The sequence below is a fragment of the Abramis brama genome (genome assembly GCF_963993115.1).
Source record: "Abramis brama genome assembly, chromosome: 3".
In the NCBI taxonomy this organism is placed as follows: domain Eukaryota; kingdom Metazoa; phylum Chordata; class Actinopteri; order Cypriniformes; family Leuciscidae; genus Abramis; species Abramis brama.
In genome coordinates this window covers 54,807,739-54,810,426 of record NC_139965.1, presented here as the reverse complement: position 1 = coordinate 54,810,426, position 2,688 = coordinate 54,807,739, and positions in this window count along the sequence as shown.

Genomic DNA, 2,688 nt, shown 5'->3' with positions numbered 1-2,688 from the left:
CATCTTTGTCTTAATTTTTTTACTCGCTGTTATTTTGCGCATCACACGTTTACATTTTGTGTGTATGTTTCCAATACTTCAAAATGTGTAAAGGGATGGCACACTCCTTTTCAGCATCATGCCTGTGATGATTTCCATAAGACTTGAGCTTTCCTGTTTAACCATTGGACATTTAAAGAAACATATCAGAACACTTTCTTAAATCAAAAGAAGTGAATGTTGATTAAAGGTGGAACGTCCCTTTTATTTTGTAATTAATGTCAGTCATTATTTGTCATTTATACAGTTTTGCTCTTTGAAACATTTCCAAAGTTGAGATGTTTTATAAAGTGAGCAATTATTACACTAAATTTGCCTTATTTTTTCTGACTTCTAATGGTACGTCTCTGGACCAATACTGTACATTTTATTACAGTTTGAGATGGATTTTAAAGACTCGTAAGCAACTATACCTCAGGTCACATGCATTTAGCCTTTGTACCTGCTCATTAATACTTTGGATCGGACACACGTGTGCTTCTTCGTACTGAACACAGAAAAGATTCAGTTCTGTAAGCCAAAGGCAGCCTGTCATGTACATTTCAATTTGAAGCCTTTATACAGCTGTTTTTGAATAAAGGTATAGTCCCTGTTAACCTTGTAAAGCGTGTATGTTTTGTGTTTATCTGAACTCAAATGAATGGCTTAATCATAGATATTTTGTAGGCATTAAGATTACCAATGACTCCATATACAATGAACCAGCAGGGCAGTACATTCTGAGCGGTTTATTGACTATGTTACAAAATGCACTCATCTAGTTCCACAGAGAAGCTTGGGATAGGCACACAGAGCACTAGATCTGCTCCAGACAGCGCTACCCATCACTAAGGGCCAATCACTAACACCGTAAAGCAGGGGTAGGCAACTCCGACCCCCGAGATCCATTTTCCTGCAGAGTTTAGCTCAAAACCTAATCAAACACACCTGAACAAGCTAATAAAGGTCTTCAGGATTACTAGGCTGCGTTTAACTCCACTTTCAGATATCGGGAACTTCCCCTCGGGAGAATCCCTGCCACCATTTTAAAGTGTGTTCTGCTTCGCCAAGTGGGAGAGGGAAGTTTATTTGGACAGACCCTCGACCCATCGATTTTGACTGAGGGAGCGAGTCCACTCATGTACACATCAGGCAGATCCATAGACCACAATTCAACACGATTGTGACGTCACAACAGCAACTCAATTCCAAGGCTGCATCCGAAAGTTTCCAAGGTAGGAAGGCATCAAGGCACGTCTGAATCCAAAGCAAGCCTCACATCCTGTCTCTTGAGATACCTTCATCCGATCGATTTTTTGAAGGCAGTATAGATGCGAATCCTTCGCTGGCTTTGATATCCCACAGTCCAGTGCTTTGCATTCTGTGACAGTTGAGCTAAAAAATAAAGATGGCGTCTGAAAGTTGTGGATGGTGGTCAGTTTGTGTGTAAATGTACATTTTGGACCAACATTTTCCACTTTTGATGTCATTTCTAGCGATACATTTTTATAGTTGTAATCAAATATTTGCTTAGTTTCCCCAAAGCTCACTCTTTTGCTGTAGATCATTAAACCGTTATGCTGTCTCAGAAGTCTGTCCGAAATCAGTTTCGTGAGGTACCTTCGTTCTTAAGGCAGAGAGGCAACAAGTCAGCTGCCTAAGTTTTCAGAAGCAGCCCAAGTGATCAAGGGCTAAGGGCGTTCCATTGTAAGGATTCCTCAAGTAGTGGGAACTCATGCAATGTAAGCTCATCTGCCCTCTAGATCCCATCCCCTCACACCTTCTACAAGCCACACTTTTACCAGCTCTCACACACATCATCAACACATCTCTGTGCGTACTGGCATTTTCCCCACCGCATTCAAGCAGGCTCGGCTCCACAGCTTAAAAAACCCACATTAAACACGTCACTTGTGGATAGTTACAGACCTGTCGCTCTCCTAGCATTCATAGCGAAAACATTTAAACAAAGTGTTTTCAACCAGGTGTTTTCAATCAATCTTTCATCTCACAGAATAACCAGCTGGATGTCAACCAAACTAGTTTCAAGAACTGCCATTCAACCGAGACTGCATTACTGTTGGTCACTGGATGGCGAAAGCTGATTCCAAATCTTCAGTTCTCATTCTCCTGGATCTATCTGCTGCTTTTGACACTGTGAATCATCAGATCCTTCTGTCCACCCTCTCATCACTGGGCATCACAGGAACTCCACTTCGCTGGTTTGAATCCTATCTCAAAGGTAGGTATTTCAGGGTTGCCTGGAAAGGGGAGCACATCAACTGATCACCGGGGTTCCTCAGGGTTCAGTTCTTGGACCCCTCTTCTTCTCCATACACACTACATCACTGGGACCCATCATACAGGCACATGATCTCTCCTACCATTGCTATGCTGATGACACACAGCTCTACCTTTCATTTCAACCAGATGATCCCACTGTAGCTGCATTAATCTTAAGCTGTCTGGAGGACATCTTGCCATAGATGAAGGAACGTCACCTGCAGCTCAACCAGGCAAAGACTGAGGTTCTCGTCTTCCCTGCCAATCCGACTCTACAGCACAATTTCACCATCCAGCTAGGTTCATCATCAATTACCCCATCAAGACGGCAAGAAAACGGAGTAATCTTTGAGGACCAGCTGACCTTCAAAGACCACATTGCAAAGA